This window comes from Haliotis rufescens, unplaced genomic scaffold (assembly GCF_023055435.1).
Source record: "Haliotis rufescens isolate VD_foot unplaced genomic scaffold, xgHalRufe1.0.p SCAF_5, whole genome shotgun sequence".
NCBI lineage: Eukaryota > Metazoa > Mollusca > Gastropoda > Lepetellida > Haliotidae > Haliotis > Haliotis rufescens.
Genome location: NW_025964223.1, coordinates 57,863,195 through 57,889,106, shown reverse-complemented (window position 1 = coordinate 57,889,106; position 25,912 = coordinate 57,863,195). Strand labels below are relative to the sequence as shown.

The window sequence follows — 25,912 nt, the reverse complement described above, 5'->3', positions numbered from 1 at the left end:
CCCGTGACGCATATCAAGTCAAGAATACATTTAAACATTTTTTTAAAAATAAAAATCATTTTGTGACGTAAGCAATTTCGTTTAAAGGCGTGCCTCCAGGCGTGGACAATCAATCAGAGAAATTCATTAAATTGTCTTTTCCGGCTATGCACCACATGGACAGCGTCGGTGGTGTAAAGGTTAGCATGGTTGCCTTCCAAGCAGTCGATCCGGGTTCGATTCCCGGGCGACGCATCTTTTTATTTCAGTAGGGACCGGGAATGAGAAATGTAACCTCAAAGTCCGTCGGTGAAAAGTACAAATGGCACCCTCCAATGATGAATACGCACCGTGTTGGTGTGTGTACATTCCTGTTGACACTTTATATTTCTTTTCAATCACGCTATTAAATGAAATATTGTGAGTAATCGAACGTAGAACTAGCCGTATTATTGCTTAATTGATAGCCCGACACTGTCAATGTAGTTTGCAGATAAGCACCGATTCATGTACAGAACAATGCTAAAATTCGCAGCACATCCCACCCGTAGAAGTCCTTCAAATAGAGTCATGTAAATGCATACATATTATCATTCCAACGGGCAGATGACTATTTTGGGACCCGTTTGTGACCTCACAATGGCACGACGTCATAGAAACGTGACATCACTGACAACATTCGCATTGCGTAACAGATTGAATACGGCTTTCTGGAGACGCGCTTTTTGAGAGTGTCTATTCCTTTTGTTGGCAAGAGGCACAAAAACAATGTGCATCGACCGGGAATCGAACCAGGGTCACCCGCGTGGCAGGCGAGTATTCTACCACTAGACCACCGATGCTTCACACTCACCGCCTCGTTTCTAAGCTTCTCACTCCTTAGGCAAGAAAGAAGCTGAAAAGAAGGAAGTATTCAAGTGACGTATACATTTGCTCCATATGGATGCAACTGCAGTGTCATATGCATTTAAATAGAATTATTTGTTTCCACTACACTGTACATTGCAGACCCGTGACGCATATCAAGTCAAGAATACATTTAAACATTTTTTTAAAAATAAAAATCATTTTGTGACGTAAGCAATTTCGTTTAAAGGCGTGCCTCCAGGCGTGGACAATCAATCAGAGAAATTCATTAAATTGTCTTTTCCGGCTATGCACCACATGGACAGCGTCGGTGGTGTAAAGGTTAGCATGGTTGCCTTCCAAGCAGTCGATCCGGGTTCGATTCCCGGCCGACGCATCTTTTTATTTCAGTAGGGACCGGGAATGAGAAATGTAACCTCAAAGTCCGTCGGTGAAAAGTACAAATGGCACCCTCCAATGATGAATACGCACCGTGTTGGTGTGTGTACATTCCTGTTGACACTTTATATTTCTTTTCAATCACGCTATTAAATGAAATATTGTGAGTAATCGAACGTAGAACTAGCCGTATTATTGCTTAATTGATAGCCCGACACTGTCAATGTAGTTTGCAGATAAGCACCGATTCATGTACAGAACAATGCTAAAATTCGCAGCACATCCCACCCGTAGAAGTCCTTCAAATAGAGTCATGTAAATGCATACATATTATCATTCCAACGGGCAGATGACTATTTTGGGACCCGTTTGTGACCTCACAATGGCACGACGTCATAGAAACGTGACATCACTGACAACATTCGCATTGCGTAACAGATTGAATACAGCTTTCTGGAGACGCGCTTTTTGAGAGTGTCTATTCCTTTTGTTGGCAAGAGGCACAAAAACAATGTGCATCGACCGGGAATCGAACCCGGGTCACCCGCGTGGCAGGCGAGTATTCTACCACTAGACCACCGATGCTTCACACTCACCGCCTCGTTTCTAAGCTTCTCACTCCTTAGGCAAGAAAGAAGCTGAAAAGAAGGAAGTATTCAAGTGACGTATACATTTGCTCCATATGGATGCAACTGCAGTGTCATATGCATTTAAATAGAATTATTTGTTTCCACTACACTGTACATTGCAGACCCGTGACGCATATCAAGTCAAGAATACATTTAAACATTTTTTTTAAAAATAAAAATCATTTTGTGACGTAAGCAATTTCGTTTAAAGGCGTGCCTCCAGGCGTGGACAATCAATCAGAGAAATTCATTAAATTGTCTTTTCCGGCTATGCACCACATGGACAGCGTCGGTGGTGTAAAGGTTAGCATGGTTGCCTTCCAAGCAGTCGATCCGGGTTCGATTCCCGGCCGACGCATCTTTTTATTTCAGTAGGGACCGGGAATGAGAAATGTAACCTCAAAGTCCGTCGGTGAAAAGTACAAATGGCACCCTCCAATGATGAATACGCACCGTGTTGGTGTGTGTACATTCCTGTTGACACTTTATATTTCTTTTCAATCACGCTATTAAATGAAATATTGTGAGTAATCGAACGTAGAACTAGCTGTATTATTGCTTAATTGATAGCCCGACACTGTCAATGTAGTTTGCAGATAAGCACCGATTCATGTACAGAACAATGCTAAAATTCGCAGCACATCCCACCCGTAGAAGTCCTTCAAATAGAGTCATGTAAATGCATACATATTATCATTCCAACGGGCAGATGACTATTTTGGGACCCGTTTGTGACCTCACAATGGCACGACGTCATAGAAACGTGACATCACTGACAACATTCGCATTGCGTAACAGATTGAATACAGCTTTCTGGAGACGCGCTTTTTGAGAGTGTCTATTCCTTTTGTTGGCAAGAGGCACAAAAACAATGTGCATCGACCGGGAATCGAACCAGGGTCACCCGCGTGGCAGGCGAGTATTCTACCACTAGACCACCGATGCTTCACACTCACCGCCTCGTTTCTAAGCTTCTCACTCCTTAGGCAAGAAAGAAGCTGAAAAGAAGGAAGTATTCAAGTGACGTATACATTTGCTCCATATGGATGCAACTGCAGTGTCATATGCATTTAAATAGAATTATTTGTTTCCACTACACTGTACATTGCAGACCCGTGACGCATATCAAGTCAAGAATACATTTAAACATTTTTTTTAAAAATAAAAATCATTTTGTGACGTAAGCAATTTCGTTTAAAGGCGTGCCTCCAGGCGTGGACAATCAATCAGAGAAATTCATTAAATTGTCTTTTCCGGCTATGCACCACATGGACAGCGTCGGTGGTGTAAAGGTTAGCATGGTTGCCTTCCAAGCAGTCGATCCGGGTTCGATTCCCGGCCGACGCATCTTTTTATTTCAGTAGGGACCGGGAATGAGAAATGTAACCTCAAAGTCCGTCGGTGAAAAGTACAAATGGCACCCTCCAATGATGAATACGCACCGTGTTGGTGTGTGTACATTCCTGTTGACACTTTATATTTCTTTTCAATCACGCTATTAAATGAAATATTGTGAGTAATCGAACGTAGAACTAGCCGTATTATTGCTTAATTGATAGCCCGACACTGTCAATGTAGTTTGCAGATAAGCACCGATTCATGTACAGAACAATGCTAAAATTCGCAGCACATCCCACCCGTAGAAGTCCTTCAAATAGAGTCATGTAAATGCATACATATTATCATTCCAACGGGCAGATGACTATTTTGGGACCCGTTTGTGACCTCACAATGGCACGACGTCATAGAAACGTGACATCACTGACAACATTCGCATTGCGTAACAGATTGAATACAGCTTTCTGGAGACGCGCTTTTTGAGAGTGTCTATTCCTTTTGTTGGCAAGAGGCACAAAAACAATGTGCATCGACCGGGAATCGAACCCGGGTCACCCGCGTGGCAGGCGAGTATTCTACCACTAGACCACCGATGCTTCACACTCACCGCCTCGTTTCTAAGCTTCTCACTCCTTAGGCAAGAAAGAAGCTGAAAAGAAGGAAGTATTCAAGTGACGTATACATTTGCTCCATATGGATGCAACTGCAGTGTCATATGCATTTAAATAGAATTATTTGTTTCCACTACACTGTACATTGCAGACCCGTGACGCATATCAAGTCAAGAATACATTTAAACATTTTTTTTAAAAATAAAAATCATTTTGTGACGTAAGCAATTTCGTTTAAAGGCGTGCCTCCAGGCGTGGACAATCAATCAGAGAAATTCATTAAATTGTCTTTTCCGGCTATGCACCACATGGACAGCGTCGGTGGTGTAAAGGTTAGCATGGTTGCCTTCCAAGCAGTCGATCCGGGTTCGATTCCCGGCCGACGCATCTTTTTATTTCAGTAGGGACCGGGAATGAGAAATGTAACCTCAAAGTCCGTCGGTGAAAAGTACAAATGGCACCCTCCAATGATGAATACGCACCGTGTTGGTGTGTGTACATTCCTGTTGACACTTTATATTTCTTTTCAATCACGCTATTAAATGAAATATTGTGAGTAATCGAACGTAGAACTAGCCGTATTATTGCTTAATTGATAGCCCGACACTGTCAATGTAGTTTGCAGATAAGCACCGATTCATGTACAGAACAATGCTAAAATTCGCAGCACATCCCACCCGTAGAAGTCCTTCAAATAGAGTCATGTAAATGCATACATATTATCATTCCAACGGGCAGATGACTATTTTGGGACCCGTTTGTGACCTCACAATGGCACGACGTCATAGAAACGTGACATCACTGACAACATTCGCATTGCGTAACAGATTGAATACAGCTTTCTGGAGACGCGCTTTTTGAGAGTGTCTATTCCTTTTGTTGGCAAGAGGCACAAAAACAATGTGCATCGACCGGGAATCGAACCCGGGTCACCCGCGTGGCAGGCGAGTATTCTACCACTAGACCACCGATGCTTCACACTCACCGCCTCGTTTCTAAGCTTCTCACTCCTTAGGCAAGAAAGAAGCTGAAAAGAAGGAAGTATTCAAGTGACGTATACATTTGCTCCATATGGATGCAACTGCAGTGTCATATGCATTTAAATAGAATTATTTGTTTCCACTACACTGTACATTGCAGACCCGTGACGCATATCAAGTCAAGAATACATTTAAACATTTTTTTTAAAAATAAAAATCATTTTGTGACGTAAGCAATTTCGTTTAAAGGCGTGCCTCCAGGCGTGGACAATCAATCAGAGAAATTCATTAAATTGTCTTTTCCGGCTATGCACCACATGGACAGCGTCGGTGGTGTAAAGGTTAGCATGGTTGCCTTCCAAGCAGTCGATCCGGGTTCGATTCCCGGCCGACGCATCTTTTTATTTCAGTAGGGACCGGGAATGAGAAATGTAACCTCAAAGTCCGTCGGTGAAAAGTACAAATGGCACCCTCCAATGATGAATACGCACCGTGTTGGTGTGTGTACATTCCTGTTGACACTTTATATTTCTTTTCAATCACGCTATTAAATGAAATATTGTGAGTAATCGAACGTAGAACTAGCCGTATTATTGCTTAATTGATAGCCCGACACTGTCAATGTAGTTTGCAGATAAGCACCGATTCATGTACAGAACAATGCTAAAATTCGCAGCACATCCCACCCGTAGAAGTCCTTCAAATAGAGTCATGTAAATGCATACATATTATCATTCCAACGGGCAGATGACTATTTTGGGACCCGTTTGTGACCTCACAATGGCACGACGTCATAGAAACGTGACATCACTGACAACATTCGCATTGCGTAACAGATTGAATACAGCTTTCTGGAGACGCGCTTTTTGAGAGTGTCTATTCCTTTTGTTGGCAAGAGGCACAAAAACAATGTGCATCGACCGGGAATCGAACCCGGGTCACCCGCGTGGCAGGCGAGTATTCTACCACTAGACCACCGATGCTTCACACTCACCGCCTCGTTTCTAAGCTTCTCACTCCTTAGGCAAGAAAGAAGCTGAAAAGAAGGAAGTATTCAAGTGACGTATACATTTGCTCCATATGGATGCAACTGCAGTGTCATATGCATTTAAATAGAATTATTTGTTTCCACTACACTGTACATTGCAGACCCGTGACGCATATCAAGTCAAGAATACATTTAAACATTTTTTTTAAAAATAAAAATCATTTTGTGACGTAAGCAATTTCGTTTAAAGGCGTGCCTCCAGGCGTGGACAATCAATCAGAGAAATTCATTAAATTGTCTTTTCCGGCTATGCACCACATGGACAGCGTCGGTGGTGTAAAGGTTAGCATGGTTGCCTTCCAAGCAGTCGATCCGGGTTCGATTCCCGGCCGACGCATCTTTTTATTTCAGTAGGGACCGGGAATGAGAAATGTAACCTCAAAGTCCGTCGGTGAAAAGTACAAATGGCACCCTCCAATGATGAATACGCACCGTGTTGGTGTGTGTACATTCCTGTTGACACTTTATATTTCTTTTCAATCACGCTATTAAATGAAATATTGTGAGTAATCGAACGTAGAACTAGCCGTATTATTGCTTAATTGATAGCCCGACACTGTCAATGTAGTTTGCAGATAAGCACCGATTCATGTACAGAACAATGCTAAAATTCGCAGCACATCCCACCCGTAGAAGTCCTTCAAATAGAGTCATGTAAATGCATACATATTATCATTCCAACGGGCAGATGACTATTTTGGGACCCGTTTGTGACCTCACAATGGCACGACGTCATAGAAACGTGACATCACTGACAACATTCGCATTGCGTAACAGATTGAATACAGCTTTCTGGAGACGCGCTTTTTGAGAGTGTCTATTCCTTTTGTTGGCAAGAGGCACAAAAACAATGTGCATCGACCGGGAATCGAACCCGGGTCACCCTCGTGGCAGGCGAGTATTCTACCACTAGACCACCGATGCTTCACACTCACCGCCTCGTTTCTAAGCTTCTCACTCCTTAGGCAAGAAAGAAGCTGAAAAGAAGGAAGTATTCAAGTGACGTATACATTTGCTCCATATGGATGCAACTGCAGTGTCATATGCATTTAAATAGAATTATTTGTTTCCACTACACTGTACATTGCAGACCCGTGACGCATATCAAGTCAAGAATACATTTAAACATTTTTTTTAAAAATAAAAATCATTTTGTGACGTAAGCAATTTCGTTTAAAGGCGTGCCTCCAGGCGTGGACAATCAATCAGAGAAATTCATTAAATTGTCTTTTCCGGCTATGCACCACATGGACAGCGTCGGTGGTGTAAAGGTTAGCATGGTTGCCTTCCAAGCAGTCGATCCGGGTTCGATTCCCGGCCGACGCATCTTTTTATTTCAGTAGGGACCGGGAATGAGAAATGTAACCTCAAAGTCCGTCGGTGAAAAGTACAAATGGCACCCTCCAATGATGAATACGCACCGTGTTGGTGTGTGTACATTCCTGTTGACACTTTATATTTCTTTTCAATCACGCTATTAAATGAAATATTGTGAGTAATCGAACGTAGAACTAGCCGTATTATTGCTTAATTGATAGCCCGACACTGTCAATGTAGTTTGCAGATAAGCACCGATTCATGTACAGAACAATGCTAAAATTCGCAGCACATCCCACCCGTAGAAGTCCTTCAAATAGAGTCATGTAAATGCATACATATTATCATTCCAACGGGCAGATGACTATTTTGGGACCCGTTTGTGACCTCACAATGGCACGACGTCATAGAAACGTGACATCACTGACAACATTCGCATTGCGTAACAGATTGAATACAGCTTTCTGGAGACGCGCTTTTTGAGAGTGTCTATTCCTTTTGTTGGCAAGAGGCACAAAAACAATGTGCATCGACCGGGAATCGAACCCGGGTCACCCGCGTGGCAGGCGAGTATTCTACCACTAGACCACCGATGCTTCACACTCACCGCCTCGTTTCTAAGCTTCTCACTCCTTAGGCAAGAAAGAAGCTGAAAAGAAGGAAGTATTCAAGTGACGTATACATTTGCTCCATATGGATGCAACTGCAGTGTCATATGCATTTAAATAGAATTATTTGTTTCCACTACACTGTACATTGCAGACCCGTGACGCATATCAAGTCAAGAATACATTTAAACATTTTTTTAAAAATAAAAATCATTTTGTGACGTAAGCAATTTCGTTTAAAGGCGTGCCTCCAGGCGTGGACAATCAATCAGAGAAATTCATTAAATTGTCTTTTCCGGCTATGCACCACATGGACAGCGTCGGTGGTGTAAAGGTTAGCATGGTTGCCTTCCAAGCAGTCGATCCGGGTTCGATTCCCGGCCGACGCATCTTTTTATTTCAGTAGGGACCGGGAATGAGAAATGTAACCTCAAAGTCCGTCGGTGAAAAGTACAAATGGCACCCTCCAATGATGAATACGCACCGTGTTGGTGTGTGTACATTCCTGTTGACACTTTATATTTCTTTTCAATCACGCTATTAAATGAAATATTGTGAGTAATCGAACGTAGAACTAGCCGTATTATTGCTTAATTGATAGCCCGACACTGTCAATGTAGTTTGCAGATAAGCACCGATTCATGTACAGAACAATGCTAAAATTCGCAGCACATCCCACCCGTAGAAGTCCTTCAAATAGAGTCATGTAAATGCATACATATTATCATTCCAACGGGCAGATGACTATTTTGGGACCCGTTTGTGACCTCACAATGGCACGACGTCATAGAAACGTGACATCACTGACAACATTCGCATTGCGTAACAGATTGAATACAGCTTTCTGGAGACGCGCTTTTTGAGAGTGTCTATTCCTTTTGTTGGCAAGAGGCACAAAAACAATGTGCATCGACCGGGAATCGAACCCGGGTCACCCGCGTGGCAGGCGAGTATTCTACCACTAGACCACCGATGCTTCACACTCACCGCCTCGTTTCTAAGCTTCTCACTCCTTAGGCAAGAAAGAAGCTGAAAAGAAGGAAGTATTCAAGTGACGTATACATTTGCTCCATATGGATGCAACTGCAGTGTCATATGCATTTAAATAGAATTATTTGTTTCCACTACACTGTACATTGCAGACCCGTGACGCATATCAAGTCAAGAATACATTTAAACATTTTTTTAAAAATAAAAATCATTTTGTGACGTAAGCAATTTCGTTTAAAGGCGTGCCTCCAGGCGTGGACAATCAATCAGAGAAATTCATTAAATTGTCTTTTCCGGCTATGCACCACATGGACAGCGTCGGTGGTGTAAAGGTTAGCATGGTTGCCTTCCAAGCAGTCGATCCGGGTTCGATTCCCGGCCGACGCATCTTTTTATTTCAGTAGGGACCGGGAATGAGAAATGTAACCTCAAAGTCCGTCGGTGAAAAGTACAAATGGCACCCTCCAATGATGAATACGCACCGTGTTGGTGTGTGTACATTCCTGTTGACACTTTATATTTCTTTTCAATCACGCTATTAAATGAAATATTGTGAGTAATCGAACGTAGAACTAGCCGTATTATTGCTTAATTGATAGCCCGACACTGTCAATGTAGTTTGCAGATAAGCACCGATTCATGTACAGAACAATGCTAAAATTCGCAGCACATCCCACCCGTAGAAGTCCTTCAAATAGAGTCATGTAAATGCATACATATTATCATTCCAACGGGCAGATGACTATTTTGGGACCCGTTTGTGACCTCACAATGGCACGACGTCATAGAAACGTGACATCACTGACAACATTCGCATTGCGTAACAGATTGAATACAGCTTTCTGGAGACGCGCTTTTTGAGAGTGTCTATTCCTTTTGTTGGCAAGAGGCACAAAAACAATGTGCATCGACCGGGAATCGAACCCGGGTCACCCGCGTGGCAGGCGAGTATTCTACCACTAGACCACCGATGCTTCACACTCACCGCCTCGTTTCTAAGCTTCTCACTCCTTAGGCAAGAAAGAAGCTGAAAAGAAGGAAGTATTCAAATGACGTATACATTTGCTCCATATGGATGCAACTGCAGTGTCATATGCATTTAAATAGAATTATTTGTTTCCACTACACTGTACATTGCAGACCCGTGACGCATATCAAGTCAAGAATACATTTAAACATTTTTTTTAAAAATAAAAATCATTTTGTGACGTAAGCAATTTCGTTTAAAGGCGTGCCTCCAGGCGTGGACAATCAATCAGAGAAATTCATTAAATTGTCTTTTCCGGCTATGCACCACATGGACAGCGTCGGCGGTGTAAAGGTTAGCATGGTTGCCTTCCAAGCAGTCGATCCGGGTTCGATTCCCGGCCGACGCATCTTTTTATTTCAGTAGGGACCGGGAATGAGAAATGTAACCTCAAAGTCCGTCGGTGAAAAGTACAAATGGCACCCTCCAATGATGAATACGCACCGTGTTGGTGTGTGTACATTCCTGTTGACACTTTATATTTCTTTTCAATCACGCTATTAAATGAAATATTGTGAGTAATCGAACGTAGAACTAGCCGTATTATTGCTTAATTGATAGCCCGACACTGTCAATGTAGTTTGCAGATAAGCACCGATTCATGTACAGAACAATGCTAAAATTCGCAGCACATCCCACCCGTAGAAGTCCTTCAAATAGAGTCATGTAAATGCATACATATTATCATTCCAACGGGCAGATGACTATTTTGGGACCCGTTTGTGACCTCACAATGGCACGACGTCATAGAAACGTGACATCACTGACAACATTCGCATTGCGTAACAGATTGAATACAGCTTTCTGGAGACGCGCTTTTTGAGAGTGTCTATTCCTTTTGTTGGCAAGAGGCACAAAAACAATGTGCATCGACCGGGAATCGAACCCGGGTCACCCGCGTGGCAGGCGAGTATTCTACCACTAGACCACCGATGCTTCACACTCACCGCCTCGTTTCTAAGCTTCTCACTCCTTAGGCAAGAAAGAAGCTGAAAAGAAGGAAGTATTCAAGTGACGTATACATTTGCTCCATATGGATGCAACTGCAGTGTCATATGCATTTAAATAGAATTATTTGTTTCCACTACACTGTACATTGCAGACCCGTGACGCATATCAAGTCAAGAATACATTTAAACATTTTTTTAAAAATAAAAATCATTTTGTGACGTAAGCAATTTCGTTTAAAGGCGTGCCTCCAGGCGTGGACAATCAATCAGAGAAATTCATTAAATTGTCTTTTCCGGCTATGCACCACATGGACAGCGTCGGTGGTGTAAAGGTTAGCATGGTTGCCTTCCAAGCAGTCGATCCGGGTTCGATTCCCGGCCGACGCATCTTTTTATTTCAGTAGGGACCGGGAATGAGAAATGTAACCTCAAAGTCCGTCGGTGAAAAGTACAAATGGCACCCTCCAATGATGAATACGCACCGTGTTGGTGTGTGTACATTCCTGTTGACACTTTATATTTCTTTTCAATCACGCTATTAAATGAAATATTGTGAGTAATCGAACGTAGAACTAGCCGTATTATTGCTTAATTGATAGCCCGACACTGTCAATGTAGTTTGCAGATAAGCACCGATTCATGTACAGAACAATGCTAAAATTCGCAGCACATCCCACCCGTAGAAGTCCTTCAAATAGAGTCATGTAAATGCATACATATTATCATTCCAACGGGCAGATGACTATTTTGGGACCCGTTTGTGACCTCACAATGGCACGACGTCATAGAAACGTGACATCACTGACAACATTCGCATTGCGTAACAGATTGAATACAGCTTTCTGGAGACGCGCTTTTTGAGAGTGTCTATTCCTTTTGTTGGCAAGAGGCACAAAAACAATGTGCATCGACCGGGAATCGAACCCGGGTCACCCGCGTGGCAGGCGAGTATTCTACCACTAGACCACCGATGCTTCACACTCACCGCCTCGTTTCTAAGCTTCTCACTCCTTAGGCAAGAAAGAAGCTGAAAAGAAGGAAGTATTCAAGTGACGTATACATTTGCTCCATATGGATGCAACTGCAGTGTCATATGCATTTAAATAGAATTATTTGTTTCCACTACACTGTACATTGAAGACCCGTGACGCATATCAAGTCAAGAATACATTTAAACATTTTTTTAAAAATAAAAATCATTTTGTGACGTAAGCAATTTCGTTTAAAGGCGTGCCTCCAGGCGTGGACAATCAATCAGAGAAATTCATTAAATTGTCTTTTCCGGCTATGCACCACATGGACAGCGTCGGTGGTGTAAAGGTTAGCATGGTTGCCTTCCAAGCAGTCGATCCGGGTTCGATTCCCGGCCGACGCATCTTTTTATTTCAGTAGGGACCGGGAATGAGAAATGTAACCTCAAAGTCCGTCGGTGAAAAGTACAAATGGCACCCTCCAATGATGAATACGCACCGTGTTGGTGTGTGTACATTCCTGTTGACACTTTATATTTCTTTTCAATCACGCTATTAAATGAAATATTGTGAGTAATCGAACGTAGAACTAGCCGTATTATTGCTTAATTGATAGCCCGACACTGTCAATGTAGTTTGCAGATAAGCACCGATTCGTGTACAGAACAATGCTAAAATTCGCAGCACATCCCACCCGTAGAAGTCCTTCAAATAGAGTCATGTAAATGCATACATATTATCATTCCAACGGGCAGATGACTATTTTGGGACCCGTTTGTGACCTCACAATGGCACGACGTCATAGAAACGTGACATCACTGACAACATTCGCATTGCGTAACAGATTGAATACAGCTTTCTGGAGACGCGCTTTTTGAGAGTGTCTATTCCTTTTGTTGGCAAGAGGCACAAAAACAATGTGCATCGACCGGGAATGGAACCCGGGTCACCCGCGTGGCAGGCGAGTATTCTACCACTAGACCACCGATGCTTCACACTCACCGCCTCGTTTCTAAGCTTCTCACTCCTTAGGCAAGAAAGAAGCTGAAAAGAAGGAAGTATTCAAGTGACGTATACATTTGCTCCATATGGATGCAACTGCAGTGTCATATGCATTTAAATAGAATTATTTGTTTCCACTACACTGTACATTGCAGACCCGTGACGCATATCAAGTCAAGAATACATTTAAACATTTTTTTAAAAATAAAAATCATTTTGTGACGTAAGCAATTTCGTTTAAAGGCGTGCCTCCAGGCGTGGACAATCAATCAGAGAAATTCATTAAATTGTCTTTTCCGGCTATGCACCACATGGACAGCGTCGGTGGTGTAAAGGTTAGCATGGTTGCCTTCCAAGCAGTCGATCCGGGTTCGATTCCCGGCCGACGCATCTTTTTATTTCAGTAGGGACCGGGAATGAGAAATGTAACCTCAAAGTCCGTCGGTGAAAAGTACAAATGGCACCCTCCAATGATGAATACGCACCGTGTTGGTGTGTGTACATTCCTGTTGACACTTTATATTTCTTTTCAATCACGCTATTAAATGAAATATTGTGAGTAATCGAACGTAGAACTAGCCGTATTATTGCTTAATTGATAGCCCGACACTGTCAATGTAGTTTGCAGATAAGCACCGATTCATGTACAGAACAATGCTAAAATTCGCAGCACATCCCACCCGTAGAAGTCCTTCAAATAGAGTCATGTAAATGCATACATATTATCATTCCAACGGGCAGATGACTATTTTGGGACCCGTTTGTGACCTCACAATGGCACGACGTCATAGAAACGTGACATCACTGACAACATTCGCATTGCGTAACAGATTGAATACAGCTTTCTGGAGACGCGCTTTTTGAGAGTGTCTATTCCTTTTGTTGGCAAGAGGCACAAAAACAATGTGCATCGACCGGGAATCGAAACCGGGTCACCCGCGTGGCAGGCGAGTATTCTACCACTAGACCACCGATGCTTCACACTCACCGCCTCGTTTCTAAGCTTCTCACTCCTTAGGCAAGAAAGAAGCTGAAAAGAAGGAAGTATTCAAGTGACGTATACATTTGCTCCATATGGATGCAACTGCAGTGTCATATGCATTTAAATAGAATTATTTGTTTCCACTACACTGTACATTGCAGACCCGTGACGCATATCAAGTCAAGAATACATTTAAACATTTTTTTAAAAATAAAAATCATTTTGTGACGTAAGCAATTTCGTTTAAAGGCGTGCCTCCAGGCGTGGACAATCAATCAGAGAAATTCATTAAATTGTCTTTTCCGGCTATGCACCACATGGACAGCGTCGGTGGTGTAAAGGTTAGCATGGTTGCCTTCCAAGCAGTCGATCCGGGTTCGATTCCCGGCCGACGCATCTTTTTATTTCAGTAGGGACCGGGAATGAGAAATGTAACCTCAAAGTCCGTCGGTGAAAAGTACAAATGGCACCCTCCAATGATGAATACGCACCGTGTTGGTGTGTGTACATTCCTGTTGACACTTTATATTTCTTTTCAATCACGCTATTAAATGAAATATTGTGAGTAATCGAACGTAGAACTAGCCGTATTATTGCTTAATTGATAGCCCGACACTGTCAATGTAGTTTGCAGATAAGCACCGATTCATGTACAGAACAATGCTAAAATTCGCAGCACATCCCACCCGTAGAAGTCCTTCAAATAGAGTCATGTAAATGCATACATATTATCATTCCAACGGGCAGATGACTATTTTGGGACCCGTTTGTGACCTCACAATGGCACGACGTCATAGAAACGTGACATCACTGACAACATTCGCATTGCGTAACAGATTGAATACAGCTTTCTGGAGACGCGCTTTTTGAGAGTGTCTATTCCTTTTGTTGGCAAGAGGCACAAAAACAATGTGCATCGACCGGGAATCGAACCCGGGTCACCCGCGTGGCAGGCGAGTATTCTACCACTAGACCACCGATGCTTCACACTCACCGCCTCGTTTCTAAGCTTCTCACTCCTTAGGCAAGAAAGAAGCTGAAAAGAAGGAAGTATTCAAGTGACGTATACATTTGCTCCATATGGATGCAACTGCAGTGTCATATGCATTTAAATAGAATTATTTGTTTCCACTACACTGTACATTGCAGACCCGTGACGCATATCAAGTCAAGAATACATTTAAACATTTTTTTAAAAATAAAAATCATTTTGTGACGTAAGCAATTTCGTTTAAAGGCGTGCCTCCAGGCGTGGACAATCAATCAGAGAAATTCATTAAATTGTCTTTTCCGGCTATGCACCACATGGACAGCGTCGGTGGTGTAAAGGTTAGCATGGTTGCCTTCCAAGCAGTCGATCCGGGTTCGATTCCCGGCCGACGCATCTTTTTATTTCAGTAGGGACCGGGAATGAGAAATGTAACCTCAAAGTCCGTCGGTGAAAAGTACAAATGGCACCCTCCAATGATGAATACGCACCGTGTTGGTGTGTGTACATTCCTGTTGACACTTTATATTTCTTTTCAATCACGCTATTAAATGAAATATTGTGAGTAATCGAACGTAGAACTAGCCGTATTATTGCTTAATTGATAGCCCGACACTGTCAATGTAGTTTGCAGATAAGCACCGATTCATGTACAGAACAATGCTAAAATTCGCAGCACATCCCACCCGTAGAAGTCCTTCAAATAGAGTCATGTAAATGCATACATATTATCATTCCAACGGGCAGATGACTATTTTGGGACCCGTTTGTGACCTCACAATGGCACGACGTCATAGAAACGTGACATCACTGACAACATTCGCATTGCGTAACAGATTGAATACAGCTTTCTGGAGACGCGCTTTTTGAGAGTGTCTATTCCTTTTGTTGGCAAGAGGCACAAAAACAATGTGCATCGACCGGGAATCGAACCCGGGTCACCCGCGTGGCAGGCGAGTATTCTACCACTAGACCACCGATGCTTCACACTCACCGCCTCGTTTCTAAGCTTCTCACTCCTTAGGCAAGAAAGAAGCTGAAAAGAAGGAAGTATTCAAGTGACGTATACATTTGCTCCATATGGATGCAACTGCAGTGTCATATGCATTTAAATAGAATTATTTGTTTCCACTACACTGTACATTGCAGACCCGTGACGCATATCAAGTCAAGAATACATTTAAACATTTTTTTTAAAATAAAAATCATTTTGTGACGTAAGCAATTTCGTTTAAAGGCGTGCCTCCAGGCGTGGACAATCAATCAGAGAAATTCATTAAATTGTCTTTTCCGGCTATGCACCACATGGACAGCGTCGGTGGTGTAAAGGTTAGCATGGTTGCCTTCCAAGCAGTCGATCCGGGTTCGATTCCCGGCCGACGCATCTTTTTATTTCAGTAGGGACCGGGAATGAGAAATGTAACCTCAAAGTCCGTCGGTGAAAAGTACAAATGGCACCCTCCAATGATGAATACGCACCGTGTTGGTGTGTGTACATTCCTGTTGACACTTTATATTTCTTTTCAATCACGCTATTAAATGAAATATTGTGAGTAATCGAACGTAGAACTAGCCGTATTATTGCTTAATTGATAGCCCGACACTGTCAATGTAGTTTGCAGATAAGCACCGATTCATGTACAGAACAATGCTAAAATTCGCAGCACATCCCACCCGTAGAAGTCCTTCAAATAGAGTCATGTAAATGCATACATATTATCATTCCAACGGGCAGATGACTATTTTGGGACCCGTTTGTGACCTCACAATGGCACGACGTCATAGAAACGTGACATCACTGACAACATTCGCATTGCGTAACAGATTGAATACAGCTTTCTGGAGACGCGCTTTTTGAGAGTGTCTATTCCTTTTGTTGGCAAGAGGCACAAAAACAATGTGCATCGACCGGGAATGGAACCCGGGTCACCCACATGGCAGGCGAGTATTCTACCACTAGACCACCGATGCTTCACACTCACCGCCTCGTTTCTAAGCTTCTCACTCCTTAGGCAAGAAAGAAGCTGAAAAGAAGGAAGTATTCAAGTGACGTATACATTTGCTCCATATGGATGCAACTGCAGTGTCATATGCATTTAAATAGAATTATTTGTTTCCACTACACTGTACATTGCAGACCCGTGACGCATATCAAGTCAAGAATACATTTAAACATTTTTTTAAAAATAAAAATCATTTTGTGACGTAAGCAATTTCGTTTAAAGGCGTGCCTCCAGGCGTGGACAATCAATCAGAGAAATTCATTAAATTGTCTTTTCCGGCTATGCACCACATGGACAGCGTCGGTGGTGTAAAGGTTAGCATGGTTGCCTTCCAAGCAGTCGATCCGGGTTCGATTCCCGGCCGACGCATCTTTTTATTTCAGTAGGGACCGGGAATGAGAAATGTAACCTCAAAGTCCGTCGGTGAAAAGTACAAATGGCACCCTCCAATGATGAATACGCACCGTGTTGGTGTGTGTACATTCCTGTTGACACTTTATATTTCTTTTCAATCACGCTATTAAATGAAATATTGTGAGTAATCGAACGTAGAACTAGCCGTATTATTGCTTAATTGATAGCCCGACACTGTCAATGTAGTTTGCAGATAAGCACCGATTCATGTACAGAACAATGCTAAAATTCGCAGCACATCCCACCCGTAGAAGTCCTTCAAATAGAGTCATGTAAATGCATACATATTATCATTCCAACGGGCAGATGACTATTTTGGGACCCGTTTGTGACCTCACAATGGCACGACGTCATAGAAACGTGACATCACTGACAACATTCGCATTGCGTAACAGATTGAATACAGCTTTCTGGAGACGCGCTTTTTGAGAGTGTCTATTCCTTTTGTTGGCAAGAGGCACAAAAACAATGTGCATCGACCGGGAATGGAACCCGGGTCACCCGCGTGGCAGGCGAGTATTCTACCACTAGACCACCGATGCTTCACACTCACCGCCTCGTTTCTAAGCTTCTCACTCCTTAGGCAAGAAAGAAGCTGAAAAGAAGGAAGTATTCAAGTGACGTATACATTTGCTCCATATGGATGCAACTGCAGTGTCATATGCATTTAAATAGAATTATTTGTTTCCACTACACTGTACATTGCAGACCCGTGACGCATATCAAGTCAAGAATACATTTAAACATTTTTTTAAAAATAAAAATCATTTTGTGACGTAAGCAATTTCGTTTAAAGGCGTGCCTCCAGGCGTGGACAATCAATCAGAGAAATTCATTAAATTGTCTTTTCCGGCTATGCACCACATGGACAGCGTCGGTGGTGTAAAGGTTAGCATGGTTGCCTTCCAAGCAGTCGATCCGGGTTCGATTCCCGGCCGACGCATCTTTTTATTTCAGTAGGGACCGGGAATGAGAAATGTAACCTCAAAGTCCGTCGGTGAAAAGTACAAATGGCACCCTCCAATGATGAATACGCACCGTGTTGGTTTGTGTACATTCCTGTTGACACTTTATATTTCTTTTCAATCACGCTATTAAATGAAATATTGTGAGTAATCGAACGTAGAACTAGCCGTATTATTGCTTAATTGATAGCCCGACACTGTCAATGTAGTTTGCAGATAAGCACCGATTCATGTACAGAACAATGCTAAAATTCGCAGCACATCCCACCCGTAGAAGTCCTTCAAATAGAGTCATGTAAATGCATACATATTATCATTCCAACGGGCAGATGACTATTTTGGGACCCGTTTGTGACCTCACAATGGCACGACGTCATAGAAACGTGACATCACTGACAACATTCGCATTGCGTAACAGATTGAATACAGCTTTCTGGAGACGCGCTTTTTGAGAGTGTCTATTCCTTTTGTTGGCAAGAGGCACAAAAACAATGTGCATCGACCGGGAATCGAACCCGGGTCACCCGCGTGGCAGGCGAGTATTCTACCACTAGACCACCGATGCTTCACACTCACCGCCTCGTTTCTAAGCTTCTCACTCCTTAGGCAAGAAAGAAGCTGAAAAGAAGGAAGTATTCAAGTGACGTATACATTTGCTCCATATGGATGCAACTGCAGTGTCATATGCATTTAAATAGAATTATTTGTTTCCACTACACTGTACATTGCAGACCCGTGACGCATATCAAGTCAAGAATACATTTAAACATTTTTTTAAAAATAAAAATCATTTTGTGACGTAAGCAATTTCGTTTAAAGGCGTGCCTCCAGGCGTGGACAATCAATCAGAGAAATTCATTAAATTGTCTTTTCCGGCTATGCACCACATGGACAGCGTCGGTGGTGTAAAGGTTAGCATGGTTGCCTTCCAAGCAGTCGATCCGGGTTCGATTCCCGGCCGACGCATCTTTTTATTTCAGTAGGGACCGGGAATGAGAAATGTAACCTCAAAGTCCGTCGGTGAAAAGTACAAATGGCACCCTCCAATGATGAATACGCACCGTGTTGGTGTGTGTACATTCCTGTTGACACTTTATATTTCTTTTCAATCACGCTATTAAATGAAATATTGTGAGTAATCGAACGTAGAACTAGCCGTATTATTGCTTAATTGATAGCCCGACACTGTCAATGTAGTTTGCAGATAAGCACCGATTCATGTACAGAACAATGCTAAAATTCGCAGCACATCCCACCCGTAGAAGTCCTTCAAATAGAGTCATGTAAATGCATACATATTATCATTCCAACGGGCAGATGACTATTTTGGGACCCGTTTGTGACCTCACAATGGCACGACGTCATAGAAACGTGACATCACTGACAACATTCGCATTGCGTAACAGATTGAATACAGCTTTCTGGAGACGCGCTTTTTGAGAGTGTCTATTCCTTTTGTTGGCAAGAGGCACAAAAACAATGTGCATCGACCGGGAATCGAACCCGGGTCACCCGCGTGGCAGGCGAGTATTCTACCACTAGACCACCGATGCTTCACACTCACCGCCTCGTTTCTAAGCTTCTCACTCCTTAGGCAAGAAAGAAGCTGAAAAGAAGGAAGTATTCAAGTGACGTATACATTTGCTCCATATGGATGCAACTGCAGTGTCATATGCATTTAAATAGAATTATTTGTTTCCACTACACTGTACATTGCAGACCCGTGACGCATATCAAGTCAAGAATACATTTAAACATTTTTTTAAAAATAAAAATCATTTTGTGACGTAAGCAATTTCGTTTAAAGGCGTGCCTCCAGGCGTGGACAATCAATCAGAGAAATTCATTAAATTGTCTTTTCCGGCTATGCACCACATGGACAGCGTCGGTGGTGTAAAGGTTAGCATGGTTGCCTTCCAAGCAGTCGATCCGGGTTCGATTCCCGGCCGACGCATCTTTTTATTTCAGTAGGGACCGGGAATGAGAAATGTAACCTCAAAGTCCGTCGGTGAAAAGTACAAATGGCACCCTCCAATGATGAATACGCACCGTGTTGGTGTGTGTACATTCCTGTTGACACTTTATATTTCTTTTCAATCACGCTATTAAATGAAATATTGTGAGTAATCGAACGTAGAACTAGCCGTATTATTGCTTAATTGATAGCCCGACACTGTCAATGTAGTTTGCAGATAAGCACCGATTCATGTACAGAACAATGCTAAAATTCGCAGCACATCCCACCCGTAGAAGTCCTTCAAATAGAGTCATGTAAATGCATACATATTATCATTCCAACGGGCAGATGACTATTTTGGGACCCGTTTGTGACCTCACAATGGCACGACGTCATAGAAACGTGACATCACTGACAACATTCGCATTGCGTAACAGATTGAATACAGCTTTCTGGAGACGCGCTTTTTGAGAGTGTCTATTCCTTTTGTTGGCAAGAGGCACAAAAACAATGTGCATCGACCGGGAATCGAACCCGGGTCACCCGCGTGGCAGGCGAGTATTCTACCACTAGACCACCGATGCTTCACACTCACCGCCTCGTTTCTAAGCTTCTCACTCCTTAGGCAAGAAAGAAGCTGAAAAGAAGGAAGTATTCAAGTGACGTATACATTTGCTCCATATGGATGCAACTGCAGTGTCATATGCATTTAAATAGAATTATTTGTTTCCACTACACTGTACATTGCAGACCCGTGACGCATATCAAGTCAAGAATACATTTAAACATTTTTTTTAAAATAAAAATCATTTTGTGACGTAAGCAATTTCGTTTAAAGGCGTGCCTCCAGGCGTGGACAATCAATCAGAGAAATTCATTAAATTGTCTTTTCCGGCTATGCACCACATGGACAGCGTCGGTGGTGTAAAGGTTAGCATGGTTGCCTTCCAAGCAGTCGATCCGGGTTCGATTCCCGGCCGACGCATCTTTTTATTTCAGTAGGGACCGGGAATGAGAAATGTAACCTCAAAGTCCGTCGGTGAAAAGTACAAATGGCACCCTCCAATGATGAATACGCACCGTGTTGGTGTGTGTACATTCCTGTTGACACTTTATATTTCTTTTCAATCACGCTATTAAATGAAATATTGTGAGTAATCGAACGTAGAACTAGCCGTATTATTGCTTAATTGATAGCCCGACACTGTCAATGTAGTTTGCAGATAAGCACCGATTCATGTACAGAACAATGCTAAAATTCGCAGCACATCCCACCCGTAGAAGTCCTTCAAATAGAGTCATGTAAATGCATACATATTATCATTCCAACGGGCAGATGACTATTTTGGGACCCGTTTGTGACCTCACAATGGCACGACGTCATAGAAACGTGACATCACTGACAACATTCGCATTGCGTAACAGATTGAATACAGCTTTCTGGAGACGCGCTTTTTGAGAGTGTCTATTCCTTTTGTTGGCAAGAGGCACAAAAACAATGTGCATCGACCGGGAATCGAACCCGGGTCACCCGCGTGGCAGGCGAGTATTCTACCACTAGACCACCGATGCTTCACACTCACCGCCTCGTTTCTAAGCTTCTCACTCCTTAGGCAAGAAAGAAGCTGAAAAGAAGGAAGTATTCAAGTGACGTATACATTTGCTCCATATGGATGCAACTGCAGTGTCATATGCATTTAAATAGAATTATTTGTTTCCACTACACTGTACATTGAAGACCCGTGACGCATATCAAGTCAAGAATACATTTAAACATTTTTTTAAAAATAAAAATCATTTTGTGACGTAAGCAATTTCGTTTAAAGGCGTGCCTCCAGGCGTGGACAATCAATCAGAGAAATTCATTAAATTGTCTTTTCCGGCTATGCACCACATGGACAGCGTCGGTGGTGTAAAGGTTAGCATGGTTGCCTTCCAAGCAGTCGATCCGGGTTCGATTCCCGGCCGACGCATCTTTTTATTTCAGTAGGGACCGGGAATGAGAAATGTAACCTCAAAGTCCGTCGGTGAAAAGTACAAATGGCACCCTCCCATGATGAATACGCACCGTGTTGGTGTGTGTACATTCCTGTTGACACTTTATATTTCTTTTCAATCACGCTATTAAATGAAATATTGTGAGTAATCGAACGTAGAACTAGCCGTATTATTGCTTAATTGATAGCCCGACACTGTCAATGTAGTTTGCAGATAAGCACCGATTCATGTACAGAACAATGCTAAAATTCGCAGCACATCCCACCCGTAGAAGTCCTTCAAATAGAGTCATGTAAATGCATACATATTATCATTCCAACGGGCAGATGACTATTTTGGGACCCGTTTGTGACCTCACAATGGCACGACGTCATAGAAACGTGACATCACTGACAACATTCGCATTGCGTAACAGATTGAATACAGCTTTCTGGAGACGCGCTTTTTGAGAGTGTCTATTCCTTTTGTTGGCAAGAGGCACAAAAACAATGTGCATCGACCGGGAATCGAACCCGGGTCACCCGCGTGGCAGGCGAGTATTCTACCACTAGACCACCGATGCTTCACACTCACCGCCTCGTTTCTAAGCTTCTCACTCCTTAGGCAAGAAAGAAGCTGAAAAGAAGGAAGTATTCAAGTGACGTATACATTTGCTCCATATGGATGCAACTGCAGTGTCATATGCATTTAAATAGAATTATTTGTTTCCACTACACTGTACATTGCAGACCCGTGACGCATATCAAGTCAAGAATACATTTAAACATTTTTTTAAAAATAAAAATCATTTTGTGACGTAAGCAATTTCGTTTAAAGGCGTGCCTCCAGGCGTGGACAATCAATCAGAGAAATTCATTAAATTGTCTTTTCCGGCTATGCACCACATGGACAGCGTCGGTGGTGTAAAGGTTAGCATGGTTGCCTTCCAAGCAGTCGATCCGGGTTCGATTCCCGGCCGACGCATCTTTTTATTTCAGTAGGGACCGGGAATGAGAAATGTAACCTCAAAGTCCGTCGGTGAAAAGTACAAATGGCACCCTCCAATGATGAATACGCACCGTGTTGGTGTGTGTACATTCCTGTTGACACTTTATATTTCTTTTCAATCACGCTATTAAATGAAATATTGTGAGTAATCGAACGTAGAACTAGCCGTATTATTGCTTAATTGATAGCCCGACACTGTCAATGTAGTTTGCAGATAAGCACCGATTCATGTACAGAACAATGCTAAAATTCGCAGCACATCCCACCCGTAGAAGTCCTTCAAATAGAGTCATGTAAATGCATACATATTATCATTCCAACGGGCAGATGACTATTTTGGGACCCGTTTGTGACCTCACAATGGCACGACGTCATAGAAACGTGACATCACTGACAACATTCGCATTGCGTAACAGATTGAATACAGCTTTCTGGAGACGCGCTTTTTGAGAGTGTCTATTCCTTTTGTTGGCAAGAGGCACAAAAACAATGTGCATCGACCGGGAATCGAACCCGGGTCACCCGCGTGGCAGGCGAGTATTCTACCACTAGACCACCGATGCTTCACACTCACCGCCTCGTTTCTAAGCTTCTCACTCCTTAGGCAAGAAAGAAGCTGAAAAGAAGGAAGTATTCAAGTGACGTATACATTTGCTCCATATGGATGCAACTGCAGTGTCATATGCATTTAAATAGAATTATTTGTTTCCACTACACTGTACATTGCAGACCCGTGACGCATATCAAGTCAAGAATACATTTAAACATTTTTTTTAAAAATAAAAATCATTTTGTGACGTAAGCAATTTCGTTTAAAGGCGTGCCTCCAGGCGTGGACAATCAATCAGAGAAATTCATTAAATTGTCTTTTCCGGCTATGCACCACATGGACAGCGTCGGTGGTGTAAAGGTTAGCATGGTTGCCTTCCAAGCAGTCGATCCGGGTTCGATTCCCGGCCGACGCATCTTTTTATTTCAGTAGGGACCGGGAATGAGAAATGTAACCTCAAAGTCCGTCGGTGAAAAGTACAAATGGCACCCTCCAATGATGAATACGCACCGTGTTGGTGTGTGTACATTCCTGTTGACACTTTATATTTCTTTTCAATCACGCTATTAAATGAAATATTGTGAGTAATCGAACGTAGAACTAGCCGTATTATTGCTTAATTGATAGCCCGACACTGTCAATGTAGTTTGCAGATAAGCACCGATTCATGTACAGAACAATGCTAAAATTCGCAGCACATCCCACCCGTAGAAGTCCTTCAAATAGAGTCATGTAAATGCATACATATTATCATTCCAACGGGCAGATGACTATTTTGGGACCCGTTTGTGACCTCACAATGGCACGACGTCATAGAAACGTGACATCACTGACAACATTCGCATTGCGTAACAGATTGAATACAGCTTTCTGGAGACGCGCTTTTTGAGAGTGTCTATTCCTTTTGTTGGCAAGAGGCACAAAAACAATGTGCATCGACCGGGAATCGAACCCGGGTCACCCGCGTGGCAGGCGAGTATTCTACCACTAGACCACCGATGGTGACGTATACATTTGCTCCATATGGATGCAACTGCAGTGTCATATGCATTTAAATAGAATTATTTGTTTCCACTACACTGTACATTGCAGACCCGTGACGCATATCAAGTCAAGAATACATTTAAACATTTTTTTAAAAATAAAAATCATTTTGTGACGTAAGCAATTTCGTTTAAAGGCGTGCCTCCAGGCGTGGACAATCAATCAGAGAAATTCATTAAATTGTCTTTTCCGGCTATGCACCACATGGACAGCGTCGGTGGTGTAAAGGTTAGCATGGTTGCCTTCCAAGCAGTCGATCCGGGTTCGATTCCCGGCCGACGCATCTTTTTATTTCAGTAGGGACCGGGAATGAGAAATGTAACCTCAAAGTCCGTCGGTGAAAAGTACAAATGGCACCCTCCAATGATGAATACGCACCGTGTTGGTGTGTGTACATTCCTGTTGACACTTTATATTTCTTTTCAATCACGCTATTAAATGAAATATTGTGAGTAATCGAACGTAGAACTAGCCGTATTATTGCTTAATTGATAGCCCGACACTGTCAATGTAGTTTGCAGATAAGCACCGATTCATGTACAGAACAATGCTAAAATTCGCAGCACATCCCACCCGTAGAAGTCCTTCAAATAGAGTCATGTAAATGCATACATATTATCATTCCAACGGGCAGATGACTATTTTGGGACCCGTTTGTGACCTCACAATGGCACGACGTCATAGAAACGTGACATCACTGACAACATTCGCATTGCGTAACAGATTGAATACAGCTTTCTGGAGACGCGCTTTTTGAGAGTGTCTATTCCTTTTGTTGGCAAGAGGCACAAAAACAATGTGCATCGACCGGGAATCGAACCCGGGTCACCCGCGTGGCAGGCGAGTATTCTACCACTAGACCACCGATGCTTCACACTCACCGCCTCGTTTCTAAGCTTCTCACTCCTTAGGCAAGAAAGAAGCTGAAAAGAAGGAAGTATTCAAGTGACGTATACATTTGCTCCATATGGATGCAACTGCAGTGTCATATGCATTTAAATAGAATTATTTGTTTCCACTACACTGTACATTGCAGACCCGTGACGCATATCAAGTCAAGAATACATTTAAACATTTTTTTTAAAAATAAAAATCATTTTGTGACGTAAGCAATTTCGTTTAAAGGCGTGCCTCCAGGCGTGGACAATCAATCAGAGAAATTCATTAAATTGTCTTTTCCGGCTATGCACCACATGGACAGCGTCGGTGGTGTAAAGGTTAGCATGGTTGCCTTCCAAGCAGTCGATCCGGGTTCGATTCCCGGCCGACGCATCTTTTTATTTCAGTAGGGACCGGGAATGAGAAATGTAACCTCAAAGTCCGTCGGTG

The 25,912-nt window shown here is 42.7% G+C and overlaps 44 non-coding genes across 44 annotated transcripts; 26 read left to right on the top strand and 18 right to left on the bottom strand.

Moving 5' to 3' along the window:
- Positions 1–162: 162 nt before the first annotated feature.
- Positions 163–234, top strand: Trnag-ucc. The gene has a single exon. It is a non-coding gene; the product is annotated as a tRNA-Gly (tRNA).
- Positions 235–1,150: 916 nt separating this feature from the next.
- Positions 1,151–1,222, top strand: Trnag-ucc. The gene has a single exon. It is a non-coding gene; the product is annotated as a tRNA-Gly (tRNA).
- Positions 1,223–1,738: 516 nt separating this feature from the next.
- Positions 1,739–1,809, bottom strand: Trnag-gcc. Its single transcript has one exon. It is a non-coding gene; the product is annotated as a tRNA-Gly (tRNA).
- A 330-nt stretch (positions 1,810–2,139) lies between these two features.
- Trnag-ucc lies at positions 2,140–2,211 on the top strand. The gene has a single exon. It is a non-coding gene; the product is annotated as a tRNA-Gly (tRNA).
- A 917-nt stretch (positions 2,212–3,128) lies between these two features.
- Positions 3,129–3,200, top strand: Trnag-ucc. The gene has a single exon. It is a non-coding gene; the product is annotated as a tRNA-Gly (tRNA).
- A 516-nt stretch (positions 3,201–3,716) lies between these two features.
- Trnag-gcc lies at positions 3,717–3,787 on the bottom strand. The gene has a single exon. It is a non-coding gene; the product is annotated as a tRNA-Gly (tRNA).
- A 330-nt stretch (positions 3,788–4,117) lies between these two features.
- Trnag-ucc lies at positions 4,118–4,189 on the top strand. The gene has a single exon. It is a non-coding gene; the product is annotated as a tRNA-Gly (tRNA).
- A 516-nt stretch (positions 4,190–4,705) lies between these two features.
- Positions 4,706–4,776, bottom strand: Trnag-gcc. The gene has a single exon. It is a non-coding gene; the product is annotated as a tRNA-Gly (tRNA).
- A 330-nt stretch (positions 4,777–5,106) lies between these two features.
- Trnag-ucc lies at positions 5,107–5,178 on the top strand. The gene has a single exon. It is a non-coding gene; the product is annotated as a tRNA-Gly (tRNA).
- A 516-nt stretch (positions 5,179–5,694) lies between these two features.
- Positions 5,695–5,765, bottom strand: Trnag-gcc. The gene has a single exon. It is a non-coding gene; the product is annotated as a tRNA-Gly (tRNA).
- A 330-nt stretch (positions 5,766–6,095) lies between these two features.
- Trnag-ucc lies at positions 6,096–6,167 on the top strand. The gene has a single exon. It is a non-coding gene; the product is annotated as a tRNA-Gly (tRNA).
- A 917-nt stretch (positions 6,168–7,084) lies between these two features.
- On the top strand, positions 7,085–7,156 carry Trnag-ucc. The gene has a single exon. It is a non-coding gene; the product is annotated as a tRNA-Gly (tRNA).
- A 516-nt stretch (positions 7,157–7,672) lies between these two features.
- On the bottom strand, positions 7,673–7,743 carry Trnag-gcc. Its single transcript has one exon. It is a non-coding gene; the product is annotated as a tRNA-Gly (tRNA).
- A 329-nt stretch (positions 7,744–8,072) lies between these two features.
- Trnag-ucc lies at positions 8,073–8,144 on the top strand. The gene has a single exon. It is a non-coding gene; the product is annotated as a tRNA-Gly (tRNA).
- Positions 8,145–8,660: 516 nt separating this feature from the next.
- On the bottom strand, positions 8,661–8,731 carry Trnag-gcc. Its single transcript has one exon. It is a non-coding gene; the product is annotated as a tRNA-Gly (tRNA).
- A 329-nt stretch (positions 8,732–9,060) lies between these two features.
- On the top strand, positions 9,061–9,132 carry Trnag-ucc. Its single transcript has one exon. It is a non-coding gene; the product is annotated as a tRNA-Gly (tRNA).
- A 516-nt stretch (positions 9,133–9,648) lies between these two features.
- Trnag-gcc lies at positions 9,649–9,719 on the bottom strand. Its single transcript has one exon. It is a non-coding gene; the product is annotated as a tRNA-Gly (tRNA).
- A 918-nt stretch (positions 9,720–10,637) lies between these two features.
- On the bottom strand, positions 10,638–10,708 carry Trnag-gcc. Its single transcript has one exon. It is a non-coding gene; the product is annotated as a tRNA-Gly (tRNA).
- A 329-nt stretch (positions 10,709–11,037) lies between these two features.
- Trnag-ucc lies at positions 11,038–11,109 on the top strand. Its single transcript has one exon. It is a non-coding gene; the product is annotated as a tRNA-Gly (tRNA).
- A 516-nt stretch (positions 11,110–11,625) lies between these two features.
- Trnag-gcc lies at positions 11,626–11,696 on the bottom strand. Its single transcript has one exon. It is a non-coding gene; the product is annotated as a tRNA-Gly (tRNA).
- Positions 11,697–12,025: 329 nt separating this feature from the next.
- Positions 12,026–12,097, top strand: Trnag-ucc. Its single transcript has one exon. It is a non-coding gene; the product is annotated as a tRNA-Gly (tRNA).
- A 916-nt stretch (positions 12,098–13,013) lies between these two features.
- Positions 13,014–13,085, top strand: Trnag-ucc. Its single transcript has one exon. It is a non-coding gene; the product is annotated as a tRNA-Gly (tRNA).
- A 916-nt stretch (positions 13,086–14,001) lies between these two features.
- Trnag-ucc lies at positions 14,002–14,073 on the top strand. The gene has a single exon. It is a non-coding gene; the product is annotated as a tRNA-Gly (tRNA).
- A 516-nt stretch (positions 14,074–14,589) lies between these two features.
- On the bottom strand, positions 14,590–14,660 carry Trnag-gcc. Its single transcript has one exon. It is a non-coding gene; the product is annotated as a tRNA-Gly (tRNA).
- A 329-nt stretch (positions 14,661–14,989) lies between these two features.
- Positions 14,990–15,061, top strand: Trnag-ucc. Its single transcript has one exon. It is a non-coding gene; the product is annotated as a tRNA-Gly (tRNA).
- A 516-nt stretch (positions 15,062–15,577) lies between these two features.
- Positions 15,578–15,648, bottom strand: Trnag-gcc. Its single transcript has one exon. It is a non-coding gene; the product is annotated as a tRNA-Gly (tRNA).
- Positions 15,649–15,977: 329 nt separating this feature from the next.
- Trnag-ucc lies at positions 15,978–16,049 on the top strand. Its single transcript has one exon. It is a non-coding gene; the product is annotated as a tRNA-Gly (tRNA).
- Positions 16,050–16,965: 916 nt separating this feature from the next.
- Trnag-ucc lies at positions 16,966–17,037 on the top strand. Its single transcript has one exon. It is a non-coding gene; the product is annotated as a tRNA-Gly (tRNA).
- Positions 17,038–17,953: 916 nt separating this feature from the next.
- Trnag-ucc lies at positions 17,954–18,025 on the top strand. The gene has a single exon. It is a non-coding gene; the product is annotated as a tRNA-Gly (tRNA).
- A 516-nt stretch (positions 18,026–18,541) lies between these two features.
- Positions 18,542–18,612, bottom strand: Trnag-gcc. The gene has a single exon. It is a non-coding gene; the product is annotated as a tRNA-Gly (tRNA).
- A 329-nt stretch (positions 18,613–18,941) lies between these two features.
- Trnag-ucc lies at positions 18,942–19,013 on the top strand. The gene has a single exon. It is a non-coding gene; the product is annotated as a tRNA-Gly (tRNA).
- A 516-nt stretch (positions 19,014–19,529) lies between these two features.
- Trnag-gcc lies at positions 19,530–19,600 on the bottom strand. The gene has a single exon. It is a non-coding gene; the product is annotated as a tRNA-Gly (tRNA).
- Positions 19,601–19,929: 329 nt separating this feature from the next.
- Positions 19,930–20,001, top strand: Trnag-ucc. The gene has a single exon. It is a non-coding gene; the product is annotated as a tRNA-Gly (tRNA).
- Positions 20,002–20,517: 516 nt separating this feature from the next.
- Positions 20,518–20,588, bottom strand: Trnag-gcc. The gene has a single exon. It is a non-coding gene; the product is annotated as a tRNA-Gly (tRNA).
- A 329-nt stretch (positions 20,589–20,917) lies between these two features.
- On the top strand, positions 20,918–20,989 carry Trnag-ucc. Its single transcript has one exon. It is a non-coding gene; the product is annotated as a tRNA-Gly (tRNA).
- Positions 20,990–21,505: 516 nt separating this feature from the next.
- On the bottom strand, positions 21,506–21,576 carry Trnag-gcc. The gene has a single exon. It is a non-coding gene; the product is annotated as a tRNA-Gly (tRNA).
- Positions 21,577–21,905: 329 nt separating this feature from the next.
- Positions 21,906–21,977, top strand: Trnag-ucc. The gene has a single exon. It is a non-coding gene; the product is annotated as a tRNA-Gly (tRNA).
- Positions 21,978–22,493: 516 nt separating this feature from the next.
- Positions 22,494–22,564, bottom strand: Trnag-gcc. Its single transcript has one exon. It is a non-coding gene; the product is annotated as a tRNA-Gly (tRNA).
- Positions 22,565–22,893: 329 nt separating this feature from the next.
- On the top strand, positions 22,894–22,965 carry Trnag-ucc. The gene has a single exon. It is a non-coding gene; the product is annotated as a tRNA-Gly (tRNA).
- A 516-nt stretch (positions 22,966–23,481) lies between these two features.
- Positions 23,482–23,552, bottom strand: Trnag-gcc. The gene has a single exon. It is a non-coding gene; the product is annotated as a tRNA-Gly (tRNA).
- Positions 23,553–23,882: 330 nt separating this feature from the next.
- Positions 23,883–23,954, top strand: Trnag-ucc. Its single transcript has one exon. It is a non-coding gene; the product is annotated as a tRNA-Gly (tRNA).
- Positions 23,955–24,794: 840 nt separating this feature from the next.
- Trnag-ucc lies at positions 24,795–24,866 on the top strand. Its single transcript has one exon. It is a non-coding gene; the product is annotated as a tRNA-Gly (tRNA).
- Positions 24,867–25,382: 516 nt separating this feature from the next.
- Trnag-gcc lies at positions 25,383–25,453 on the bottom strand. Its single transcript has one exon. It is a non-coding gene; the product is annotated as a tRNA-Gly (tRNA).
- A 330-nt stretch (positions 25,454–25,783) lies between these two features.
- Positions 25,784–25,855, top strand: Trnag-ucc. The gene has a single exon. It is a non-coding gene; the product is annotated as a tRNA-Gly (tRNA).
- The last annotated feature ends 57 nt before the right edge of the window (positions 25,856–25,912 follow it).